The following is an 8,987-nucleotide window of genomic DNA, read 5'->3' as shown; positions in this document are numbered from 1 at the left end:
CGGCCTCATCTTTTTGCCTGACCAGCTCTTCATTACTGCTCATGGCCTCTTCATGTCGCTCGACCGCGACGGCGCAGGCTCTTTGGGCCTCCTCCAACTTCTTCTGCTCGCCAGCAAGTTGGAACTCGAGCGACACAACCTGGCGGCGTGTGCTCTCCAGTTACACCTCAACTGCTTGCAGATCAACATGGGCAGCTTTCCAACTCGCCCTCTCCCTCTCCAACTTCGCAAGCTAGGCCTCGACCTCATCTGCCTTGAGTTTGGCAGCCCTCGCTTTCCTCAACAAAGCCCCTGCTAAGGTGGTTACCTCCATTTGGGTGGAGCATGACCCCCTCAGCAGTTCAGCCTCGTTGAATCTGGATGCCGAGCGCAGGGCTGCCTCTTCTACGATCCCCACCAGGCGGTCTGCTCCTACCCTAGCTGGGCCTTCTTCTCCCTCCAACCGCCCAGCCACCGCGCGAGCGTGGTAGCTCATTGTGGTCAGAATAACTCCCCCTCCTTGGGGTGTAGGGCCCCCATGGGGCTGCTCTTCTCTTCTTGAGCCAGGGCCGCTTGCCCCATCTTCTCCTTGCCCTTCAGGGGCGGCCTTCGCGACCCCTGCGGCGATCGCCGCCACCACTGGCACCACCTACATGCCCTCTGAAGCAACATCCACCGCTTCTGGGCCACCTACCCTTCCTGGGGTCCCCTCCACTTCTCCCCCCTCAACCCCCTTGGCAGCACTGGTTTCCTTCACACTTGTCTCCCTCCTCCTCTTCTGGGCAGGCACTCCCTCACTTTGCCTCACCCTTTTCTTCTTCTTCCCCACGCCCAATGCCCCCATCTCCTTCAAAGACCTCTCCTTCAAAGGGTCTGTTGAGGGCAGCTGTGGTACAAAATCGCCTAAGTTTTTCTCTCTCAAGGGTTTGGGGCGAGGTCGAATCCTCTCCCTCGCAACCTGTTTTGGTGGTCGGTCGACCTAGGACTCTTTGAATTTTTGGGCTTTAGCAAGGATGGCCTAATCCTCCGCCTCTTGAGCCCTCCTCTTCGCCTCCAACTCCACTCAGTCGAGGTCTCCACTACTTGGCTTTGGACCCAATGCTGCCATAAACAATGCAAACGGCTGAACGAGCTCGTCCCATTTGGCCCCTTCTTTCTCCCTCCACTCCTTCACCTTCTTCACCCTCACATCCGCGGCTGCTCCCAGTTTCGGCTCCACAGACCTGATGGGTACTTTCCAAATGGTGCGCACTCCAAGCCCCCCATTGGCAGACACGTAGAACCATCGTGGTCACCACCTCTTGATCGACGACGGCAGCCCCCGCCGCCAACCCTTTCCCCACTGCTGCCTGCAGAGTGACCCACGTCTCCTGCTGCCCCGAGGCCTTATAACATGCAGAGAATTCGTCTATTGTCATGGCCTCCCCTCCATTCGCCTTCGGCCACGCACTTGCACAGGCCAGCAGGATCTTCCATGCATTGGGCATTAGTTGCCCCGGTGCTACCTCTAGACGGTTGAGCACATCCACTACCACTTGCGGCAGTGGCAACCTCAGTCTACCCTTCAGAGCTTCCTCATAAAGGGAAAACTCTCCTGGCTTGGCGTCAGACGGCCTTTCTGTTGATGTCGGCAGCAATAACTCCACTTCCCCAGGGATCTGGTATTTTTTGCGGATAGCCTCCAACTCCGCCGCAGTAATTGTGGATTTGTCAGCCTTCGTGTGCCAATGATCTGGCTCTGCCTGGCAGATTGGCTTTGGAGCTGCTATCATGGTGAAACCATGGGATCGTACCACCGACTCCCCTACCCTCTCTGTCCTATACTGCGCCGCTAGCTCCACTGCATGATCATCTCCAAGTGGGTCCACCCTGACAATCGCATTTCCTTCTTGGGCCATTTCTGTGGTATGTTTGCAAATCGCTTCGGCGGCAGGTACAAGGAAATTGCAAAAGTGTTGTAGAGGTGTATTGTGAGCAACAAAGGAATTCACACTTGGAATATTTGATTTTTCGTAAACAAGTAGGTGAATCGAATAATGCCAAAAGCCTACGGTTTGCCCGTATTCCAAGGATCCCAATTAATTTTTGCCAGTTTGAAAACTTTTCAAAATTATCCACCAAAATTGTCTCTTCAACACCCATAATGACTTACCGTTTCATTTCTGATCCAACGCCTAATCTTCCCCCCTACGGGATGTTGCCACATGTACGACCACGATCCACTGTCTCCTCCCCTTACCCTGTCTTTTCCACTTCAACTCACCACGTGACACGCCGCGTCTCGAGCCCTACGCCCCTCCACCCCACCCTTCACGGTCGGTCCTTCTTGCTGTCGACCATATCACTCGGCCAACACCACGGTCGGCCCTCCTCGCGGTCAGCCCTCCCGCTCGGCCAAACGTCGCGGTCGGCCCTCCTCAAGGTCAGCCTTCCCGCTCGACCAACCACCGCAGTCGGCCCTCCTTGCTGTCGACCATCCCACTCGGTCAACACCGCGGTCGGCCCTCCTCGCGGTCAGCCCTCCCGCTCGGCCAAACGGCACTGTCGGCCCTCCTCACGGTCAGCCCTCCCGCTCGGCCAACCACCGCAGTCGGCCCTCCTTGCTGTCGACCATCCCACTCGGCCAACACCGTGGTCGGCCCTCCTCGCGGTCGGTCCTCCCCCTCGACCAACCACCGCGGTCGGCCCTCCCTTCCTGGTCGGCCCTCCTTGGTGTCGACCATCCCACTCGGCCAACCTTGCGGTCGGTCCTCTCCGTGATCGGCCCTTCCACTCGGTCGCCCTGCGCAGTCCGACCACCTCCCGGTCGGTTCACCCCCCTCGATCACCCCTTCCAGTCGACCTCCATCCTGCCAATCCCTAACACACTCATCTACGTCATTAATATTCCCTTCGTTAGACTAAAGCTGCACTCAGGAATGGGGGACTACTGACATGTATAAGCCCATAAAGGCCACGAATCACCTATGGACAATCCAAGCCCATCACTTGGAGCCCAGTGCATAACCCAGCTGGTGAGGTCCAGGACAACTGGAGTCCAACATGGCATAAAGAGCCAATGACATTCAGACACATGGCAAGAGAAGGACGAGCCACATCAGCAGATAAAGATCTGCAAAGTTATTGCCACTGCACATCACCATTAATGCAGCCCATCACAGCATTTATTACGACAACGCCTCTCGGCCGGAATAGGACCCCCTTACTCTGGGCAAGGTAAGCTACAGCATAGGCTTTCGGCGAGGAGAGCAGGTCGGAAGGGACAGCGAAATGATTGCCAAAGGATATAAGCGAACGTTGAAGACAAGAAAAAGATTAAGCTTTTTATCTCTAATCTCTCCCCATATACTCTACTTCTCTTCCTAACTTGCTCGTCGGAGGGTTCACTGGGGGACTACCCCATTCCCCGTTGAACTTTTTTGCAGGTTATCCGGTGGGCTCGATCATTTGGGCTTGGGCTTGAAGAGCTTGGACCAGTTCGCTCCATTCACTAGGATAAACTGTATCAACAAAACTCTTTGTGAAATAATTTAGTGAGAAATCCTTTTATTTATTTTGAATGATATTTTATTTCTAATTTTACCCCTTGATTTATCTATTGATTTTTTTTATCAGTTGACTCTATGTTGACTATCTATTCAAATTTATATCTATTTATTCAATTTTTTCCCTTATCTATTCAGATTTTTCCCTATTTGTTCATTTTTTTTGATATTTTCAATTCAAATTTCCTTTATTTATTCAAATACCTATCCAAATAAAATCTACCTATTGAAATTTATCTGTTGAAAATTTTTTATTTTTTGAAACTATCTGTTATTTTTTTATCTGTTCAAATTATTTTCTATCTATTCATTTAGGTTACCATTAAGAGTCCATACACACATAAAAATAATGTGTTCATTTCTATCTATTGAAATTTGTTTCATTATCAACAACAACCACCACCACCACTACCACCACCAACAACAATAAAAAACAAAACCACAACCAAACTGTCACGACCCAAACCTGCCCCTATAGGTTTAGCGTCGTAACTGGCCAGTAATCCTAGGATTACCATGGCCTCTGAATGAATTAAACAAAATACAAGGGCCATCAAAAGTAAATACAAACAAATAACGTCCATAGAACTGTGTAGACATACATGAGACATAAAATTTAAAATTTTATATACATAAACGTGACGTTATATAAGCAACAGTCTTATGTCACTTCACTTACAGATAACCAAAATAGGACCTAGCCCAACATACAAATTAAACAAAAAAAACTTAACGGAATTTTGGATTACAAAACATTGACCACAAGCTGGTTTCGCAACCTGCATGGGAGGCACTGTGGTTGGCTGGACAAAACTAGCCTTCAAGCAACAGCTTAAGCTTGGTTACGCGCTTGATCACTTACATACATAAATAATACGATGAGATAGAGCCTAGTGAATAATAATAGAGTAAAGGTTTTAATAAATCCTAAACCCTCCCCTATAGGTTAAGCGCCGTAATCAGCCATCAATCCTGAGATTACCAAAGGTTTCTGAACGAATTAAACAATATACAGGGGCCAACGGAAGCAAATACAAACAAATATGTCCATAGAGCTGTATAGACATACATGAGATAGAAAATTTAAAATTTTATATACATAAACATGACGTTATATAAGCAATGACCCATAAAGGAACGACTATAAAGGCATTCCGATGACCCATAGAGGAATGGCCATAAAGGCATTCCGATGGCCCATAAAAGGACACATATAATATGATGCTAAAGATACGAGAAATACATTTCAGAAACTTAGACAATCATTCATTCATATAAAACATAGCATTTCAGAAAACGAATCATTTCATATCATCAGAAAATAATTAAAGTTAAACATAACTTTACAGAGTTATTACTCACAGATGACTTCAATAGCAGATCAGACGAATCAAACAAACCAAGTAGCTAAGGCACGTGACCTATACGAACACATAGCGGATACACATTGAAACACACGTTCTGCAATCACTTAACTTGTTTCTTTTCTATCTTAGTGTGTTTTTAACTCTTATCCTCATTATTATGTCTTAATTAAGGCTTAGGAATGCTTAAGATGCAATGAGGATGCCAAAATATGTGTTGCAACATTTAGTCAAATTTCTAAAAATAGGGTCTTCGCTCGAGCGCAACTTTAGTTGCTCAAGCGGACTGCAAAATTTTGAAAAAACTTCTGGAAGCTCTCATTTTACGCTCAAGCACAACTTTTGGTTGCTCGAGCCAAGGTTCAAAAATAGGCACGGTCGCTCGAGCTTAGTTTTCCTCACTCGAGCGGAGGCTCATGCCTGCAAAAATACTGAGAGCATGAATTTTACGCTCGAGCCAACTTTTGGTTGTTCGAGTGAAGTGCAAAACAAAGAGTGGCCACTCGAGTGCAAGTTTTGTCGCTCGAGCAATAATGTAGAATTCTGGAATTTCCAGATTGATGTTCAAGATGCAAAACTCAATTTCAAAGCTTTAAAACACATTATTTGGGCTCAAAACTTGAGAGAAAACATGCCTAAACTTGTAAAACATCAAGAATTAAGGATCATTTCGCAAAATCAAGGCCCAAAAGTAAATCAATTGTCCAAAATTCAACTTGAAACTTTGAAAGCATAACATGCATGTAATGAATTGAATTCAAAGCCTCTAAATCATGATCAAATAAGGTAAAATGATGGAAAACATGATGAATTCACAAAATTAAGGTACAATTGCTATATGCATGTGAGAATTATTGAAAATTTAGCTCAAAATGTAAGAAAATATGCATGCATGCATGGTATGACTTAAATTCTTTCATTCTAGCTCAATTCTCATGTTTAAACACTTTAATCTCTAGAATTCTTACGCTAATGTCTTGAATACAAACTTTGGCAATACAATTCTTACCTAGAATTCCCAATTCTTTGAATTCTAGGAATTTCTTGCACAACTCTTCCAATTTCTTTCAATTGACTAGCAATTCCTCTCTTTTTTTCTTCCTAAAGCTTCAATTTCTTCCTCTCCCTCTCTTCTCACGTTTTGATGACAAAAAGATGATAAAGTGTGTGTATAATGGTGGTATGAGACAACATTGAGATTATATAGGTACCATAAGTGGAATTAATTAATTCTTATTTAGATTAAATACTTATATTTATTTTATTCTAATTATTTGGTTCCGAATCAAATTTCAATTGAACCTACTATAATATTCTAAAAATTCCAAATAATACATAAACCAATTCAATTTCGTGATCAGATGCAGATAAGGCATTCAATTCGCATAATGAAATAGAACCACAAACAAATCTTTTTACAATAGACAGGTATAAATGTAAATAACATGTAGCACATGCAATTAACGTAGAATTTTATCTTAATTACTTATTAGGTATTCTTAATCAAAGATTATACGCTAAACACAAGTCGGAGTTGTTACACAAACAAATCAAACAAATCAAAGCTTTCTTATCTCCTCAGGTCTTCAATCGGATCCGTCATCATTTCCACAGCCTCCACTGAGATCTGCGAGTAGTCAATCAGCGAAGTTTTAGTCAAATGCCATATGAGAGAGAGAGAGAGAGAGAGAGAGGCCAATAATGTCGTCAAGTCAAGGGTTTTTCAAGGGTTGTAGGGCTCTAATGGCGACATCAAAGGCTAACACTCACAAATCTCTCTATCTATTGATTTCAAAGAACACACCTCTGTGTTTAACAACACCACCACTACCACCACCACCACCAACAACACACACACACACACACACACACACACACACACAAGAATCAAAACTCATATTTGTGTTCTATCAATCAAATAAAATACCTATATGCAAGTATACGAGCAAGTAAAGAAAGAAATGCAAATAAAATAACTAAAATCATCGAAGAATTATATGAATTCAACAAATCAAATACAAAAAGCTCAACAGTGATCTTAGAAACCTAATCCACAAAAAAAGAGCACAAATTTTAGGAGATTAAAGAACTATAAATCAATTAAAGACCTCGATAATAGACTAGGCAGCAGTTGTGCGATTGTTAAGATCCATCCACTGCAAGGCGTAGTAGCGGATCCAATCGGGCTTCAATAATAAGGCCTCATTTGTTAACTATATATTTTAGGCAAAAATTCAAAAAGTTACTATAAGTTGTTGCATCACTCTTTCTACTTTTCTGCACATCTTTTCGTAAAAAGCTAAAAAAATACTAAAATAGCATGTTCCCAAATGAGACCTAAGCAACCCTCACTCTCCACTAATCTTTGAAGCTTCTCTAAATCCCCATATGCCGCCACCGTTGTATACTCGTCGTTCCTTAGACTCTCGTCTTCTCTGATTTTCGTCTCTCCACCGCTGGAAATCGTCGCCAATTCCTAATCAATTTTTAACCCCTTTCATTTTTTCTTTTCACTCTAAGATCTCTCTGTCTCTCACTCTTCTCTCCTCAGATCGGTCCAAATTGAAGCACTTATCGGGCTCTCACAATTGCCAATCGAAGGATCTTTTAGGAAGGATGGCTTTGAAGTGGAGACAAAGGTTTTTAAGCTAATGAACTTAGTCGGTGAGGGCGGTGTCGCAGCGACTAACTCTAATCTGGAGATACTGACAAGGAGGAAGCATTGGGGAGTAGTGCCGAGGCAAAGACCGACGAGATATTAACTGGAGCTGAAGGAGGCGCCATAGATGATAGAAAGTGAGGGATTTGGCGACAGTAGAGGGTAGAGAAGAAGAAGAAGAGGCGATGAGAGTCGAAGGATTAGTGAGGAGAAAAGAAGAGAGAGGCATAGGGCGGCAATGGTGGCGGTGGCGGCGATGGCAGTAGTAGTCGTAGTAGTCACTGAGGTGACGGCGTTGGCATCAGCATGTGAAACAGAGGAGCAAGAGAGAGAGAGAAGTAAGTGAGTGTGAGTGTGAGTGTGTGTTGTTTGGGGTTTGGACCGTATATATGGTATATATGAGGAAGGATATTTTGGTCATTTTACCTAAACTTGTCCTTATATAGACAAAGAAAATCAACGAGATTGGCTATAGGGGCATCGATCGCATGTGTAGGGGGTGAGATTGCATAGATGAGAGCTTGGACTTCTAGACAGAGAATTTAATTTTGAACTTTTGGCATGGACACCTTAAAAAAAACTGAAAAAAGAGTTGACACTTATTTGAACTACAAATAATTTAGGATTAGTTTGGCCAATATTTTTTTCATGCTTTTTTTATTGATTATTTTTGTATTGGGAATAGGCTAATTTAGTAATTTTTTTGTTATTTGGCTAAAATATGAGCTAAAAAAAATTAGTATGCTTGGAATGACTTTTTAACTTTTTACGAAAAGATGTGCAAAAAGTAGAGAGAAAAGAAAATCTTTGACTTTTTGGTATGGATTGTTAGTTTTTTAGTTTTTTTGTGACTTTTTGACTTTTTGGCTAAAAAAACCACTTGCCAAACGAGTTCTAAATTTTTTTGGGGAAAAAAAATTTCACTTTTATGTTTGGTTAGACTATAAAATCCTAACAATTTTGAAATAAAATCCAAAAAAAAATCACTAAAGATAAAAAAATAAAAATAAAAAGTCAGCTTTTTTCCCACCTTTTTTTTTTTTGTTTTTCTGAAACTTTTTTTGTGAATTTTTTTTTAAAAAAATTATTTTTAGAAAAAAAAATTTACACAATTTATTTTTATTTTTTTAAATTCACTAAAGACAAAAAAAAGTTTGCGTTTACCAAACAAAGCTTTTTTTTTTTTTTTTTTTGTTCCTTTACAAATTTAAAAGGGTTTATTAGGTTAGAGGCAAAATTTTGGATCATATTTACAAGAAAAGCAGTAAAGGTTTTATAATTGTTTGGAAATGCAATTTGTTGGCTTTATTTATTTAAAACAAAAATTTAGGAATGTCAAAAGTCAATTTTGCCCCTCTTTTTCTCCATACATTCTCTCTCTTTGTGAAATTCATAGCATTAGTTTTTCTATTTTCCTTCTTTTGTGTAAATTAGAAATGT

Source organism: Camellia sinensis, chromosome 3 (assembly GCF_055761805.1).
Source record: "Camellia sinensis isolate YWXY chromosome 3, ASM5576180v1, whole genome shotgun sequence".
NCBI lineage: Eukaryota > Viridiplantae > Streptophyta > Magnoliopsida > Ericales > Theaceae > Camellia > Camellia sinensis.
The sequence above is the reverse complement of the archived record's forward strand: the minus strand, read 5'-3'. Positions refer to the sequence as shown.